Below are 18,123 nucleotides of genomic sequence, written 5' to 3'. Positions count from 1 at the left end.
CTCCTGCCTCTCCTTCTCCCTTGCTCACACATGTGCTCTCTCTTATACATATATAATAATAATAATAATAATAATAATAATAATAATAATAATAATAATAAATTTTTTAAAGGAAACAGAGTAGGATGAATAGGAGTATGGTAGGCAGAGTCTGGGAGGAAAAACATTCCTGGCAGAAGAGCTGCACCTACACACACAGGAAGGGTCATCCTACACAGAATAAATGGGCAGGTGGCCCCATCTGGCTATGCCCAGAGTAGAGGAGGAGAAGAGTGGGAAAGGAGCTTGGTAGGTCAAAGAAAGGATTTTAGAACTCATGTGCCATGCCCAAGATTTCAGACCTCCTCAAGGAGTGGGGATCCACCAACAGATTTTAAGCAGGATGTAATCAGAATTATGCTTATGGATTCCTCTGGAAACAATACAGAGATGGACTGGGGAGAGGGGTGAATAAAACTGGAAGCAAAGGAACAAGTTAGCAATGTATACAATTACCCAGACAAGAAATAACAAACACAATAGAATATTATTTAGTCATAAAAAGAAACGAAGTACTGGCATATGGCTACGATAGGGATAAACCTCAAAAGCAATTATGCTAAATGATAGAAGCCAATCACAACAGGGCACATACTCACTCTGTAACTCCACTCATGCGAAATGTCCAGAATTGGCAAATATATGGAGGTAGAAATAGATGACTTATTGCCAGAGGTTGGGCAGAGGAGAATCTGGGAGAATGGCTAAGGGGCACACTTTGTGAAGTGGGGTGATACAAATGTTCTAGAATTGATTGTGGTAACAGATGCACAACTCTATGAATAGACTAAAAGCCATTGGATTATACATTTTAAAGGGAGAGTTTATGTTATGTGAATTACACCTCAATAAAAAAATTTAAAAATATATTTTTAAGAAAAATAATGAGGCTGGAATGAGACAAAATGGTAAAAATTCTCTGATTCTGTCCTGCAGATCTGGGAATATGGAGCCACCACAAATCAGAACAGGGGATTCAGAAAGATGACAAGCTCCTTTCTGGCCATTTTGGTTTGAGATGCCTGTGAAGTATCATGATGGTGATGAATGGTAGCTAGGGGAACTCACAAGAGAGAGTCCAAAGATAATGATTTGCAAGAATTTAGTGTATATCTTGTACTTAAATCTATGGAAGTGGACACAATGAACGAAGATGGGCACGTGCACCAAGAGAGAAGAGGCTGGGGCTAGACCTCGGAAGGAAAGTATGTTGAAGGAACAGACAGAAAAGGTGCCCTCCAAGGAGGGTGAGAAGAAATTGTCAGAAAGAAAGAAGTAAATAAATACCCTAACACCTACCGAGTCCAGCAGTATCACTAACTCAGTGTTTCAAAATACCTGGGAGCATCTCTAAACACGATTTTGCTATATCAGGGAATCTTGGTGGTCAAGTGCACCTACCCTGGACTCTGGAAGACTGCCATGGCCCCGTGGCTCAGTCCATAAGCTGGACATGTCCCCCAGGCTTCTGCATGTTCCTCCCCTGTCACATGGTTGGGAACTTCATGATCTCTTCATCTTGCCATCTTCATTTCCCCTGTTCTGCTAATGAAGTGGTTATGTGCAGCTTTCATCATAATTAGCGTTCATTTAGTTCAAGTGCTTTGTAATTAATCTTTTATGCTAATTAATCTTTTTATACATTAATATATCACAAAACATGGGAAAGCAAAACATTTTTCTTACTGACAAATTGAATTAAGCTTCTTCAACCTAAAAGCAGGGTAGAAATAAAGCCAGACAAACCAGGCCACAGAAAACCTGCCTTTGCTGAAAAACAGACTCTCTGGGCTGCATTAAATTGTGCATTCAGAAAATTGGAAAAATAAGCTCCTCCAAACCATGCCTTCCCCCCTATTTTTCTCCATTAGCAAAGTATCCCTTCTCGACTGGCTTATGGTCTAAAAAAAATAAAAAGATTTTCAATATTCATTTTTATATCTAGTGAGGATTTCTTTATTTGAATTTTAAATGTGGAATTACCAGTAAATGCTGCCAGGGACAGTGTTCCAGATTATGTCCTTTATTATTACCTTTCAACCAATAAAAAGGCCTTACTTGTAAGTCCTGCTTTATGATTTTAAACAATCTCTTCTACATATTTTTTTTTCTGTCCTGATCCTCACAGCACTGTATGTAGAAACAGCATGGTCAGGAAGAGGCTGCTTAGGTTTCAACCCTGACCCCATTTCCCCAGCTCTGTGGCCCTGGGCATGTCACTCCCCCCGCCCTCTCCCTACACTTTCTCATTTCTAAAATGATTGCTACTCCCTGGGGTGCCTTGAGGACTCTCTGAATTCATACATGCAAAATGCTTAGAATTCTACCTGGTATAAACTAAATGCTCACGAAATATTATTAATATTGTAGTTATCATCATTATAACTTGGTGTAGTTATCACCAAGACCAGAAGCACAGAAAGGCAAAGCTTCTCAATACACAATACTTAGCCTTAGGAGTTCAGATGCTTTCCACTGGGTCACTGGGCCAATACCAACCAGGGTTTGGGCATACAACCCGAGACCTTAGTGAACACCCGGAGGATGCTGTGTGCCACTGAAAAAGAAGGATGTGCTCTTTGCCAAGAGTGCTGGAAAGGCCCTGCCCATGCCCAAGGAAAGCCAAGTTCTTTGCTAGGCAAACTTCGGCTCAGAGAAGCAGCATAAATTATGCCCTTAACTTGCCTTGCACCTAGATACAACCAACACATGTCTAGGTTTCTCTTTAGGACAGAGTCCTAGATGGGGGTTTATTGGCTCAGAGGTTACAAGTCTTCTTCCAATGGAACAGCTTCCCCAATTGCTTTCTAAAACTGGTACATCAAATTTGGTTGTACCAATTTTTACTGCTTGCTTGAGAATGCTGGTCTTCACCCATACTAATGCTGAATATTAAACAAATCCTTGCCAGATCCAGAGGCTGGAAATGGTGTTTCAGTATCACTTTTAATTTGTATTTATTTTATGTCTAGATAGGTTCAATAGGGGTTTTTTTGCACATGTTTATTGCCCAGTTATAGTGTGTGTGTGTGTTTATTTACGTCATTGGCCTCTTTTTCCATTTGGTGGTTCTTTTGAAGTTTTCTTACTGATTTTAAGTATTTTTATATTTTATGAATATTAACCATTAGTCATGTTTCTTACAAATATGTTCTCCCATTTGGTCATTTGTCTTTTCATTCCTTCATAGGGTATGTATGGGTTTTTTTCAAACCAAAGCATAGTTTTATGGGAAATGGTGTTAAACTTATGGGTCTTTTCTTTTGTGATTTCTTCCATGGCTTTCATGGCCATCCTGTCCTATCTCAGATGTGGCTCTTTCAAACAGAAGCTCTATTCATTGCACTGCTGATGGGAATTTCTGGGCCACCTCCATCCAGATGCAGATTACCTATACATGCTTTTCCACGTAGTAATCTGCCATCTTTCTCAACATTATGACAATGTTGAATGATTGTCTGATCACTGTATGATATTGATCTGTGTGACCTGGCTCTGTGCAGGCATTTCTGGGATCCCTTCTATAAAAATGACCCAGGCCATTTTTCTGGATTGTTTTAAGGGCACTCTGAGGCTTTCCCTCATGCAATTGGCAGGAGTTTGGTTTTTCTCCAGGTGTAGCACCTTGTATTGCTCTCCATCAAGGCCTGGCTTCCATCTGTTTCACATCCACATAGATTTACAAGCTGGCACAGTTGGGTGCCACTAGAAAACTTTAAGATTTGACTATGTACTTCTAAAATGATCTGATTCCTGAGGCCACTCTGATCTTATCCAGAACAGGGGCATATCATCATTATTATTAATAATAACAATTTGTGCAATTTACAGATTACAGGGTGTTTTGTTAATCAACTTTACCCCATTTGATCTTCAAAATGATCAAGCAAATTATCCTCCTGAATTTACCAACGCAGAATCTGACTGCCAAGTGAACTGTTTGAGGCTAAAGAGCCAAAAGACATGAATATAAGTCTCTTGGTACCAATCTGATGTAATTTCTCCTGAAATTTGTTTTCTCTTTCTAACCCAGTTCTCCAAACATACATTATCTTTTTTCCTTTTAAAAAAATTACCTCTTCACATTAAAATAATCCCAGATCTACAAAAATGTTGTAAAAGGAGTACAAAGAATTTCTGTGTACTTTTTACCCAGCTTCCCCTAATACTAATATTTCACATCCCTACAATTATCAAAATCAGAAAATTAACATTGATACAACATCACTATCTAATCTTCAGACTTCATATGCATTTCACCAGTTTTCCCATTAATATCCTTTTTCTGGTCCAAAATCAAATCTATGATCACATGTTGCATTGATGGCCACATCTCTTCCTCTAGTGGGTAATCATTCCTCAGTCTGTCTTTCATGTCCTTGACACTTTTGAAAAGTACTATCCGGTTCATTCGTAGAACCGTTCCTCTATTTGGGTTTGTCTGATGCAGCCTCATGATTAATGTCAGTCATACATTTTGGGCGAGGATCCCATGGAAGTGATGTTGTATTCTCAGTATGTCCCGATAGGAGGCACATGGTGTCATTTGTCTAATTACTGATGATGTAAACTGGAATTGCTAGGTCATGTGGCATCTTTTGGTTTCTCCACTGTAAACATATAATTTCCCCCTTAATTAATAAATATCTTCTGGGGAGATATTTTAAGGCTACATAAATATCCTGTTTCTCATCATCTTTCCACCCACTACTGTATTATTTGCCGAATGGTTTGGTTTCTATTTCCATCATTCTTTCTTAAATTATTAGCTGGAACTATTTTTTTTTTTTTTAGCAGTTTTACAAATTCTTTTTTTTTTAATTTATTTTTTTATTGGTGTTCAATTAACTAACATACAGAATAACCCCCAGTGCCGTCACCCATTCACTCCCACCCCCCGCCCTCCTCCCCTTCTACCACCCCTAGTTCGTTTCCCAGAGTTAGCAGTCTTTACGTTCTGTTTCCCTTTCTGATATTTCCCACACATTTCTTCTCCCTTCCCTTATATTCCCTTTCACTATTATTTATATTCCCCAAATGAATGAGAACATATAATGTTTGTCCTTCTCCGACTGACTTACTTCACTCAGCATAATACCCTCCAGTTCCATCCACGTTGAAGCAAATGGTGGGTATTTGTCATTTCTAATAGCTGAGTAATATTCCATTGTATACATAAACCACATCTTCTTTATCCATTCATCTTTCGTTGGACACCGAGGCTAGCTGGGACTATTTTGTAAAGAGAAGCTGTTCCTCTCCCCCACTTATTTTTTTTATATTAGTACAAACCTGCAAATTATTATTTTATTGTATGTGTTTTATTGTTTTTAAGATTTTATTTGTTTGAGAGAGGGACAGAGAGCGTAAGAGAGAAAAGGGGAGAACAAATCTTATTTACTGATAAATAATAAATTAGAGACAGAGAGAGCACATGCAGGGGGAACAGCAGGCAGAGGGAGAAGCAGGTTCCCTGCCAAGTGGGGAGCCCATGCAGGGCTCAATCCTAGGACCCCGGAATCATGATGTGAGCTGAAGACAGACACTCAGCCACTGAGCCACCCAGGCACCCTTATTGTATGTGTTTTGATTCATTAATACCATTATTTGGTTTGTTACTCAAATTCTCCCAGATTTGGCTATTGATAGTTCCATCTAGTTGGTTTCTGCAGCCTTTTAACATGTTAGCATCATTTTCTTCACTTACTTGCTCCAAAATGTTCCAGGCACATCTTGTACTCTCCCTTCCTCAGCCACAGAATCAGATATTTTCTAAGGCTATTTGATTCTGTCTATTAAAGAATTATATTTAGAAACCAACTTTGGTTCTGCCTATGCTCATTGATAATGGGGTTTTATTGCTTCTAGGCATTCTCAGGAGGCAGAGTGAAGACATATATATGTATGTATACACACACACACTTAGATAAATTTCTATATTGGTAAATAGAGATAGTATTACTTTTTTTTTTACTAGTTTTTCTTTTAATAGACTTCTCTGGTTGAGATGCCTTAGCTAACATCTTTAGTACAGTGTTGAATTATAGTAGAGATAGTAGGTATCCTTGCTGATCTTGGTGGGAATGCCTCTAGAGTGTCCTCATTAAAGAAGATAATGGATTTTAGGAAAGACATATATATTTTATTATGTTAAAATATCCATCAATTCTTATATTCTTGAATACTTTTATCAGCAAGAAGAAATCTGAATCCAGACAGAAGGCATGGGAAGAAAGACACAGTGGCAAACATGGACACTGATAAAAGATGCCAGTGACTATGAAAGTCTTCCCTCCTCTCTTCATTCACACCCTTGCCATAGCCTGTTTGTAGAGCCTTGTATCCTATACCTAAAATTTGGGCTTGTTCATGAAATTTGTTTTAGCCAGTGGAATGGACCAGAAATGGCAGTGAGCCAGTTCTGAGACTAGGCCTTAAGACACCTCACAGATTTCCTATTGCCCTCTTATGACTTTGCCATTTTTGCCATGAGAAGCTCTTCCTCTGCACAGCTGTTGCCCTGTAGCATAGGCACCAAAATAAATAGACATAGAACAGAGGTTTACCAGGCAACCCACAGACCTATAGTGTGAAGCAGAGCTGCACAGCACAGCACAACACAGCTTAGATCAGCAGAGCCCCAGCTGACCAGTGTTCAATGAACCAATCCTTTATTTTAGACTCCATTTGCTTACTTGGCATAAAAGGGAGATATAAGGCCTATGATCTCCTGCCAAACATTTTGAGCCCTTGTTTTGAATAAGGTACTTTTGTATTTTGCTAATCTGCCAGACCAGCAGCCTTTTTTAATGCTAGGATCTACATTATAGCCTCCAGTTCCAAATATCATCATTTAGGACTTTGAATCTCTTTTATGCTATTGCAAACACAGTGATTTATCTGCATTTATTTTTTGTCCATTTGGCCTGGAATATTGTGGGTGTTATCCAATATTTGCTACAGTGATTTCAGCTCATTCCTTTCGGGGAGGCATTTGGGAGTAGTAATTTTTCTAACATTCTTTTTTAAAGATAGGCCAAGGAAGATGAGTTCTATTGGTCTACTATCTCCTTTGCATCACTAGGATTATCTTTTGTATCATAATCAATAACTCCTATCTAAACTCTAATCAATTTTCCCCCTCTGATATATTCTTAAGAACTCTTTCTTCCAGTTTTGGAGGCTCTTTTATATTCTGTGGCAAAATCTCTTTGGCTACCCATAGTCTACCTGTTTAGAAGTTATCCACCCACTCAGTTTGACTCCCTCCATTTTTTTGAACAAATGTTTTTCTTGTAATAACACCATGGCTTCCAATAGAGAGCAATAATATAAATTCTATTTAAAAGAATTTATTTATTTAGTCATGAGAGACACAGAGAGAGAGAGGCAGAGACATAGGCAGAGGGAGAAGCAGGCTCTCCACGGGGAGCCCGTTGTGGGACTCCATCCCAAGACCCTGGGATCACACCCTGAGCTGAAGGCAGACGCTCAACCACTGAGCCACCCAGACATTCCAGCAATAATATAAATTTAACAAAAGTTAATTATGGTAGCAAATTTTCCATTTCACACTGACACTACACAAAACAGGTGTACTTAGAAGTAATGTTCAAGTGTCTAGGAAACAGAAGTAACACCTGATCATTGCTGTAAGCTTGTACTAAAGTTCAGGGAGAAAAAGTCTCAAAACTATTGTAAAGGAGTCCAAGGCAAACCATATTTCTATGAAAAATTGATGTAGCATCAAACATGATGCCGCCTTAGACATTTCAGTGAACTTGTGTTATAAAAGGCGTAACTCTTCTGTTTTATACTTGCTCACAGTAAAAGTATCAGGAGGGTCTGAAAAGGCTACCTCATTACTTAGACTCTTAAATTGCTATCCTGCATTTTTAAAAGTGACATAAAATACTGGATTTGTGATATGAAGAGGGCATTGATTTCTCTGAGTTCTATCTCCGGAGTGGAAAAAAAAAATGAGGCAGTATTTTAAAGAGCCATCAAGTTCAATGTTTATGACAATAATAAAAACTTTTAATAGAGAATGTTCTAAGAGATTGGAGTTTTTGTGCTAGATACAGTAAAGACTGGGACACTAAGTTTATGTAGTGACAAATAGTTATTTAGGAGAGAACTTATGCTTTCAAGCATCCATAGGTGATTTATAAGTGAAACAGAATCTCAAGCAGTAATGTAGGAAAACCCGAATATCACCAATTCTGTTCTCAACCAGAAACAATCTAGAAGTTCAGTTTATGCTGAGTAGCAAGCTCAAGGCCACTTACCAGGAAGCTGTGATCTTGTTTTCATTAAAGAGGTTCAAAGATTTCCCTGATGTTCCCAGCTTGACCTTTGCTCAGGCATGGCTGCTGCTGCTGGCCTTGGGTTTGAAGGGTCCACTCAGTTCTCAGCACCATCATCACTGGTCCACACAAGACTCTGGGACTTCTACTATAATGTTTTTTATTCCATTGTATCCCAATTTGCCACTCTAATTCCCTCCCCCCCCCCCAGGTAAGCATTTTAATGTATTTGTAAGCATTTAACTAATACATACTGTATATCTAGTATGCATCAGTTCAAATAGCTAGGAATAATATGTCAGTTACTAAAACAGATAAAAAACCTCTATCTTCCCAGAGCCTACAGTCTAGTAGAGGATGCACAATGAAAAATTAAGTAGTAAATATTGTTAAAATGTAATAAGCACTCTGAGAAAAATAAAGCAGAGGAGAGGAAGAGGAAATGCTGGGGGGTGAGGGGCTGTCTTAAACAGGGTATCCAAGCAGAGCCTCATTCGGGACTTGACATTTGAGCAAAGCTGTGGAGAAACTGAGCATGTAATCCATGCAGATACCCAAAAGAAGCCATCAGCAATAGCAAGTACGAGGCTCAGAAGACCATGGGTCTGCTGAGTATACATTCACCGACAAGTGTTCCTGCAAAATGTATGCTGTTGTTTTATGTACATCATTTTCATTTTCATAATTGCATTTGTAGTAGTCTGGGTTCTCCAGAGAAACAGAATCAAGAGGAAAGAGAGAGAGAGAGAGATTTACTGTAAGGAATTGGCTAACAGGGAGGCTGAGAAATCCAGGATCTGCAGTCAGTAAGTTAGAACACATAAAATTGACACCTAAAATTAATCATTCCGGTATTATGTTTCTCATTCTGGTTCTTACTTTCCCTCAAAGTAATGTTTGTAAAATCAATAGCTGTGGTAGGCAGAGTTCTAAAATGGCCCAGGATCTTTGCCTGTGGGACACGATTATGTTATGTCCCATTGCAAAGCAAGATCACAGATGTAATTATAGTTCCTAATCAGTTGACATTTAGATAAGATTATCCCAGTGGGCCTACACTCATCACAGAGGCCCTAGAAAAGCAATTTTCTCTGGTCCATTGCAAAAGAGAAAGTCAGAGAAGAGCCAAGCACGTAAAGGATGCAACATGCCCTGGATGGCTTAAAGACAGAGGGAGCCATGTGGCAAGGAGTCAGATGGCCTCTGCAGTTCAGAGCAGCCTCTGGCTGACAGCCAGCAAGAAACTGAGGACCTCAGTTTCCTGGACCTCAACCCTTGAGGGACCTCAACCCACTACTACAAAGGACCAAATTTTGCCAACAACCTGAGCCAGCTGAGGTAGAATCTCAGAGAATCTAGGTAAGAGGCCAGTCCAGCCGACATTTTGATTTCAGCCTGTGAGACCCTGAGCAGAGAAGCCAGTCATGCCACGCCAGGACTTCCCACCTACAGAACCGTGAGACGGTAACCGAGTATTGTCTTAAGACACTAACTTGTGGTTATTTGTCACCCAGCAACACAAAATGAATATAGTATTGTTTATGTACACCAGGCTTATTTAAACAACACTAATATTGTATTTGCCTCACACGAGGTAAGATTCCAAAAACTTTACAAGTATTAATTCCCTTAATTGTCATAATTCTGTGATACAGGTTTTATTATTTTTCCCATTTTATAGATGAAGAAACTAAGAAACAGAGAGGTTAGGTTACTTGTCAAATGTCAGGTGCCAAAACCAAGAGTCAGACTTAGGTGATCTGGCCCCAAGGAATTGATGTTCAAACCCAACACATATAAAAAAAAATAAAAAAAATAAAAAAAAAAACCACACATAGTCCTTTGTTTCTAGCTGCTGCAAAATATTTTTTTTTTTTTTTTTTTTGCAAAATATTTCATACTGTGCATGTCCCATGCACTTAACTCCTTGGTTCTCCAGGGATGGACTTCTCTTGACTCTGTGCAAGAAGCTCACTGAAGACTACTCACTGAAGCCTACAAGGAGGGCTCCCGGGTCCCTGGGCACACACATGCTGTGACTAAGTACTTGGGATGGCTCTCTGGAATAGTCACATCTGCCCACACCACCAGCAACCCAATAGGGCCACCACATGTCTGCCATGGGCATTTTCCAGCTTTCTCATTTTTGTCCATCTAATGAAAATAAGGTGATATTTCATGACTTTTTAAACAATATTTTTAAAGATTTTATTTATTCATTATTTATTCAGAGAAGGTGAGCACAAGGAGCGGGAGCAGCAGTCAGGGGGAGAGGGAGAAGCAGGCTCCCCGCTGAGCAGGGAGCCTGACCATGTGGGCCTGGATCCCAAGATCCCAGGATCTTGTCCTGAGGCAAAGGTAGATGGTTAACTGACTGAACCACCTAAGTGCCCCTTCAGTACTTTTTTTAAAAGGGAATTTCTTGGGCACCTGGGGGTGCAGTTGGTTAAGTGTCCAGCTCTTGGTTTTGGCTCAGTTCATGATCTCAGGGTTGTGAGATTGAGCCGCGCATCAGGCTGCGTGCTCAGTGTTTAGCTTGTTTGGGTTTCTCTCTCCCTCTCCCCCTGCCCCTACCCTCCGTGTTCTCTCTCTCTCTCTCTCAAATAAATGAATCTTTTAAAAAAATTTTAAAAATAAAAGAGGATTTCTCTTTCTCTATTTTTAAAAAGATGTTATTTATTTATTCATGAGACACAGAGAGAGAGGCAGAGACATAGACAGAGGGAGAAGCAGGCTCCCCTCAGGGAGCCTGATGTGGGACCTGATCCCAGGACCCAGGGATCACAACCTGAGCCAAAGGCAGACACTCAGCCACTGAGTGTCCCTCTTTCTCTCTTTTTATTATGAAACATATATAACAACACATTCACTAGTCTAACCATTTTAGGTTCATTAACACATTAGCATTAATTACATTTATAATACGCAACCATCAATATCCACAGTAGTCTCTCTTATCTGTGGTTTCTCTTATCCAAGGTCAACCTGGTCTGGAGACAGATGATCTTTCCAATGAATCACCTAAGGGTTAATAGTAGCCTAATGCTGTATCACAATACCTCTGTCTTTCATCTCATTCTGTGCAGGCACCTTACTATCTTGTACCATTACAGGAAGAGTAGAGTACCGTAAGATATTTTGAGAGGGAGTGATCACATTCATATAAATTTTATTACAGTATATTGCTATAATTGTTCTATTCTATTACTTGTTATTTTTGTTGATCTGTGCTTAGTTTCTAAGTTAAAATTTATCATAGGTACGCAGATATAGGAAAAAAACATAGTATGTATTAAGATTCAGTACTATCATCAGTTTCAGGTGTCTACTAGGGGTCTTGGAACACATTCCCCATGTATGAGGGGTAATTAGTAGTTCCAGAATTTTTCATCATGGCAAACATCATTGTTTTTAATTTGTACTTGCCTTTGAGCATCTCTTCGTATGCTTTTCAATACATTTGCATTTGATTTCTGCCTTATTCAACATAAGAAAATAAATTAACAAAAGAAAAGAAGCTCCAGACTAATATGGAAGCTAATACAGCAAGTTGCCTCTGAATCAGACAGCCTTGAATTTGAATGCCAGTTGTTACCTTTCTGTCTGGGTGACCCTGGAAAAGTTACTATCTCTTTGAGCCTCAGGTCTCTTATCTGAGGAATGGAGTAATAGTACTGGCCTTTCCAGGTTCTTCTAAGTGTTAAATGAGGTGATAAATGTAGAGGACTATCACCATTCCTAGCAAAAGTAAGCATTTGATTAAAAAAAAAAGGCAATTATTATTATCATCGTTAATTCTCTTTGGGCTGCCATTTCATCTGAACCTTCCCTGACTCCCTGATGGTAGAAGCCAGACATCCTCCATGTGTGGCAGTACCATTCTTAACTGCCAATGGTCTTAGGCCCAGGGTTTTTTGGAGGAAGAAATAGGATTAAGAAATAATTTAAAGGCAGAACCAAATGGAGGGGAAAAAAGCTAAATAGCATTCCAACCTTAATCTTAAATAAGGAACTATCTCAGAGCCCACAGGTAAGGCTGCTGGGAGGGAGGATTCTCCTCTGGGGCTGCGTGAGTGCATATTCCCCAGCAGGAGGAGGAATGGCTCTGTGCTACCTCCCGCCCTGCTGGAGAGAAGATGCTCTGTTAGGGTGATACACATTTGAATCTCCAGGAGTGCCAGATGTGCATTTCTGTGTGTGTGTGTGTGTGTGTGTGTGTGTGTTTTAATGGTGTGATATGCTGATATATGTTTTGCATCTGAATCCCTTCAGTTTAATCGGTGATACCAATAATAACTAAAATCGGCAGATTTCACTTATGATGTAAGCTCGCCACCATCAGTTTTTTGAAACATGAGTCAGGTTTTGCCTTCCACTATTCTTATCTTGTGTCCCGTTACTAGCAGCATGGGCTACAGTCATTTCATTAAGCTTGCCAAAATGCAGAAAGGACCTAAGCAAGCTAAACAAAGAAAAAAATAAATAAATAACATTACTATGTAGGAAAAGTGTTTTCAACTCCAAGACTGAGAGTCCAGTAGGACCAGTTTGGTGGTATTGGCACAGTGTTCTTTCCTTATGCAGTTTAATCAGCTGCTCACTAGCATTTGAAAAAGAAAGAGAAAATTTAATTGCCCTTAAGTCCTTTTTAAAGCCTACTTTTTATTTCCCATTTTTTCTAGGCACGTCTCTTCTGCTTTTTAGAATTTCTAATTATAGAATTTGCTTACTGAAAATGTGTGCTTTAGGCTAGAAACGAATATTTAGAAATCCTTACCCCAAAGAAAAGCAAGTGGGAGTGGAAATTTGAAAGAGGACCGCCTAATTCAGCACTAAAACCAGTGTGAGAAGCAGTGTGTGAGAGTGTGTGTGTGTGTGAGCATGTGCATGTGTGTGTGTGTGTGTGGCTAAATGTGCTTTTCAAAGTGCTGAGAGGTTGATGGGAATGTTTGATTAGCTCCTCTGAGAAAAGAGAAAAGTTGCTTGGACCTCTCCTTGTTTCTTCTTTAGAATAATTTGGATGGAATTTGTGATGCAGAAAAGCTTAAGGAAAAAAGGCTATCCATTCTGTGTGGTGGAAAATTTTTGAAAAAAAATTGCTTTCTTCAAACAAGGTATGTCTGATGAATTACTAAGCTATGTAGATAGTTTGCTTTCCATTCCTTATTATAAAAACTTTAAAGTGTATTTATCTTTAAGAAACTACAATGTATACCTTGACCAAGTCATCAGTCTGTACAAACTTTAGTCTTAGGAGAATTGGGAGGGGAGTGGGGGTAATTGACATCCTTGTAAATGACTAATATTATGTATATCAACTATAACTAAATTGTGCTGAGATAAGATCAGAATAAAATTTTTGAACATATTTTTAAACCAATTTAATGATGGTTAAAATAAGTTGAAAAGTATGACCTAAGTCTCTTTATTCTGCTGCCCGTTTTTATACCTTGCTTCCTCTATGGAATATGATAGCAATGTAACAAATTGCTTCCAACAATGGATGAAAAGCAGTGCAAGAAAGGGATTCATTGATGCTAAATGAAGAGAAATTATTTAGCGTGGATCTAAACTTCTCTCAGACAGATCTCAGTGGAATGTGGCTAGATGTACAATTCTGTATCTTGTTTCCACTAGAAGTATTTTCTTAGGCTGAATGCTTCTTTAACTGATAAGCCCCAGAAAGGGTTGGCATTGTTAAGTCTACTATTGTAGCTCAACTTTGCACAGGGAAACCGGGTACGAAATCTCTTTTAAGCATGATTTGTGTCAAACCAGTATAAACATGAAATAAATGCCTCAAGCACAGGTTAAACAGAGAGGATAAGATTGAACAGTTAGCCTCAATGGTTTGCTCCAAAAAACCCAGGCATCTTTGCCATCCCCAGATTGAGAGTAGAATTCCAGATTTTCTTTGGGTTTATTGTAAAAATAAAACCAGGCATTCTTGGCCATGGTGGTTATTCAAAAATGTGAGCGCTAAGAAAATAGCATTTTGCCATTACGTTGTATTGCAATAAATTTGGAAGTTTTGGTGGTAAAGTTCTGAGGTTGTTTTTCCCTCGTCTCTTGAAAGATGAAAACACCCCATAGCAAAGCAAGATCAGACGCTATTTGTTTGTGTATTTTCTCGTTATATGTGTTAGCTGCAAATGGTAGCTATGCCTCCTCCGGTAAAGAAAGCTGGAAGTGTCTGTCTTTTATTTTTTGAATTAAAATACCCTCTTTTGTGAAAGGGCTTTTGACAGAGAATTGCAAGACTAAAGGGCTGCATTTTTAATTGCAATGTGCTAGTTTCCCAGACTAAGCTTGATTTAAATATATCTTACACTTTACCATGGAAAGGAAACACCTAAGGAACATTGGAAATGCTTAGTATCTATCCTGAAATAGCATTTACTTTATGAATATCACTTGGAAAATCTAGTTATCTTTTTTGCCAACTTACTGATTACATGAATAATAGTTTCTTTCAGAAAAAAAATACATGGGGTTTAAAATGGCTTATGAATAGCATTGGGAATGCTTGTGCTTTTCTCATCTGTAATTCCTGTATGACATATTGGTACACAGAAAAGTAGTAGGGTTGGGCGCACTGGTCCAAGCCAGGTAACAGTTCTGTCACTACCTGGCTGTGTTACCTTGGGAAAGGTGTGCGGCATCTCTTGGTTTTTGTTTTCCCATCAGAAAAGCAGAAATAGCAATGTCTGCCCACACCTCTTCCAGGGTGGTCATGAGGTCCAATACTGATTCTCAGTTCCAAAGGGTTTGGAAACATGAAGAGCTCTATAGAAATGTAATCGTCCCCCCACCCCATGTATTCAAAAACAGATTACACTGGAAGGAGTCATTGATTTCAAAATAAATGTTTTGTGGCCTCCGGGATGTTACTTGTGCCCACGTGTATAACTTCTCTCCTTGCTTTACTTGGAAGCATAAGCCAGGTTGTACAGCAGTGGGTACAGGACAGAGCACACACTGATCTGTCAGTAGAAGGGCTTTCTAGCTGTGTGACCTGGGGGAGGTTACTCAACATCTCTGAGTCTCCATCTCCTCACATAGGAAATGAAGAAGTTGGACAAGATAGTTTCTAAGTTTCCCTCCTAACACTATGGCTCTGTGCACTGGGACATCTCCAGTATTAAATAGGGGCAGGCCTCTGTATATTAAGAAGTGAAGAAGTATCAAAGTGGGTTTGGAACCTGTGGTATATTAAAAATATTTATGTTTACCTAACCTAAGACTTTTTGACATATACACAAGTGAAATGTACTGTAATTGCAAGTGTAACACAACTGTGTATATATTACTATAATATAATATAATAAATATATATAATATAATATAAATATATTACTAAGGGCAGTGTGGTTCAAACTGTATAACAGACTTCTTCAGTTTTCTGGTGCATTTCTTTTCTTTTAAGATTTTATTTATTTATTAGAGGGAGAATGAGAAAGCACAATCAGGGGGAGTGGTAGGCAGAGGGAGAAGAAGAAGCACACTTCTTGCTGAGCAGGGAGCACAATGCAGGGATGCTTGGGTGGCTCGGTGGTTGGGCGTCTGCCTTCAGCTCAGGCTGTGGTCCCTGGGTCCTAGGATGGAGTCTCGCATCAGGCTCCCTGCAGGGAGCCTGCTTGTTCCTCTGTCTGTGTCTCTGCCCTTCTCTCTGTGTCTCTTATGAATGAATAGATAGAAAATCTTTTAAAAAAAGAGAGAGAGAGAGAGAGCCACCCTTGCACCCCTTCTGGTGCATTTCTATGACTTATCTGTGTCTCCACCCTCATGTGGAGATAATGTCAAATACCTAAATTTAAGGCCTTCCATGCAAGGCCAAGGCCACGTGGCCCTCCTGTGCTATGTGGATCCTATGGGAGTTTGTCTGGCAGGAGGATCTGGCCTTCCTTAAATATCTTAACTTCGGCAAGTTCCTTACACTTCCTTGGGCCTCAGTTTTCTCATCTGTAAAAGGTGTCTGTTATTAGCACCTTCCTCATAGGATTGTGGCAACAAGCTTCAATTAGTGCTTGCTACACCATCAGCACCAAATGTTAGAAATCTCTTCTTTATTATATATGACTAGAATGAAGAAATCAGATCAGCTGTGAAACAAATCAGTTGTAATATTCTTCAGACTTTTAAACATTAACTTTGTGGATGTGGTAAGCAAATGGATTTGTGAAATTACGTGATATTAATGTAATTATTAGACACATGTTGCCATTTCTTTGTCCAGAGGATGTGAGCTAATTAATCAATCAGCAAAGGGAGGCAAGCTCTGTGATGTCTGTAATCTGAGAAGCCCCAAAGGCCCCCCTCTCTTTGCCTAATAATCGGTCCCTCTGTGGTCTGTGGAAGGTGGGTGGAATCCCTGACCCTCTGAACGTAAGGAGGGTGGGCGGGAGAATTGCACAGGGAACCTGCTCCATTTTGCAGGTACAAAAGGTCCGGGTGCATGTGGTGATGGGTAGCTTCTGTCAGTGCAGGGAATAAGTAAAGAAAGGAGCAACAGACCAGGACAAATTTAAGTGAAGCATCAGAAATGGCCGTTTGATATGGTGCTGGCTATTAATTTTTAATTAAGCTGCAGGAGCATAACCTGGCCCCACAGCCAGGGCCTCCACAGCCACTTGTCATCCAGGATCCAACCCTAACTCCTGTCACTTACCTGTACCACTGGGCTCACCTGCAGCTAGCCAATCCAGCTGTGCACCTGTACCCTGCTGGCCTGACTCCTGTCACCAGCCTCTACTGCTGTGCACAGTCCATGGAAAGACTGCAGCCACAGGAGTGCACGAGGACGATCAGGGACCTACACCTGCTAGTGCACCAGCAGGTGGGCCTGGCTCTTGCCATGACAGGTGTGTCTGCACCTGGCCCACCCACAGCAGACCCTGGAAGCCTCTGCGTGCACACCAGCGCTGGGCATCACCACTGCCTGCCCTGGTCTCTAGCCTCTGGATCCTGAGGTATCACTAAGGACTCCAACGGCCTTTGCAGATACTCCAACATGCTCAGCAAGGACTACTCAGTTGTCAATGTCGTGGACCCCAGCAGCCAGAGCTGTCAAGACATCACACCTCCCTGGAACTAGAGCTACCACGAGCCCCTACACTTGTTGCCTTGCACCACCTGCCTACCCCAGCACACCCCTATCCGTCCGTGAAGTCACCTGACCAAAGTAACATTCCTCACTGGAGTCAGGCCATACAGTCGAGAAGAGGTAACTGGATACCTATCCAAAGCTATGAGCCTCATTAAGAACCAGGGAAACGACATTGCCAGAGGAACACAGTAAACTTCCAGTAACTAACTGACCCTCAAGAAATGGAGATACATGAACTACCCCAACAAAGAATTCATAAGAGAATACAGCTAAAGAATTTAATGACATCAGGAAAGCATTACAAGAACAAAATAAACTCAACAAAGACATGGATGACATAAAAAAGAACCAAACAAATTCTGGAACTGAAGCATTAAATTTTAATTAAAAAATACACACACACACTTAAGTCAGTCTGAGATCACCTAGATGAGTTCCTGTTTACAGACCAGGAGGTGAAGGATCAAAATCCAATGAGATTCCCAGGGCCCCAAGTTCACAATGGAGCAAAGACTATTTCTGTCTTGTTTATTGCATTTTTCTACGGTTACCTCAACCATTAAACAAACAGTTGCGGATACGGGATTTAGAATTTGTTTTTAATCAACTAGAAAACTTTTCCACTTCAACAGTCTGCAAATCTTGAAGAAATCCTTAGAGACTGCCTATCTA

At 39.9% G+C, this 18,123-nt stretch overlaps 1 protein-coding gene across 4 annotated transcripts in view; it reads left to right on the top strand.

The window, feature by feature from the left end:
* Positions 1 to 13,176: 13,176 nt before the first annotated feature.
* Positions 13,177 to 18,123, top strand: part of VIT (vitrin) — a 104,579-nt gene continuing 99,632 nt past the window's right edge. For all 4 annotated transcript variants that reach the window (XM_072770544.1, XM_072770545.1, XM_072770543.1 and 1 more), the window contains exon 1: positions 13,177 to 13,459. The gene's annotated coding sequence lies outside the window, so the exon portion shown is untranslated. The remainder of the gene's footprint in view (positions 13,460 to 18,123) is intronic.

This window comes from Canis lupus, chromosome 12 (assembly GCF_048164855.1).
Source record: "Canis lupus baileyi chromosome 12, mCanLup2.hap1, whole genome shotgun sequence".
NCBI lineage: Eukaryota > Metazoa > Chordata > Mammalia > Carnivora > Canidae > Canis > Canis lupus.
The sequence above is the reverse complement of the archived record's forward strand: the minus strand, read 5'-3'. Positions and strand labels throughout refer to the sequence as shown.